Genomic DNA, 618 nt, shown 5'->3' with positions numbered 1-618 from the left:
GCACGTGTGGGTGTGAGAGAAACACTTCCCAGAGCAGGGATGGGCACAGCTGGGGGAGCTGCTGTGCCAGCCGCTGACCACAGCTCTGCCCAGGCAGCACTGGGAGCTGGGCCATTGGAAAATAAGATCAATCCCACTTTTCTAGGAGAAGAGACCGGCTCTGTGGAGGTGCCTGGTGTATCCAGACAGCTCTGGAGCTTCTTGAGGATTATTCACCCGGCTCCACATGCTGCCAACCAAAATAAATCAATTCAGCTCTTGTTTCCATTTTAGGAAAATAAATCCTCTGGGACAGGCTGGGAGCTGGTGCCCTGCTAGGAGCCACGTGCTATCCAGCCCAGCCCTGGTGGGATGTAAACCGGACTCGGAAACGGCTTGGCCCTACTGACCTGTGCCCCTGCCTTGCCGAGGGCAGGTGATGCCCCACAGCTCAGGACAGACAGCAGGACACAGCTAAGAGGTTTATTCAGCCTCCTACCACCGAGCTGCCTGGAGAGCTCTCCCACGCCTTGGGTGACCTTATCCTTATCTCCCTGTGTCCTTCAGCCTGTCACAGTGGCCAGTTGGAGCAGCAGGTCCTTTGAGGCTGGTTTCCCATGACACAGCCCCTTGTCTCAT

Source organism: Empidonax traillii, unplaced genomic scaffold (assembly GCF_003031625.1).
Source record: "Empidonax traillii isolate 1590-97213 ecotype Southwest subspecies unplaced genomic scaffold, ASM303162v1 scaffold99:size1466351, whole genome shotgun sequence".
NCBI classification, from domain to species: Eukaryota; Metazoa; Chordata; class Aves; order Passeriformes; family Tyrannidae; genus Empidonax; species Empidonax traillii.
Note: the sequence above shows the minus strand (reverse complement) of the source record.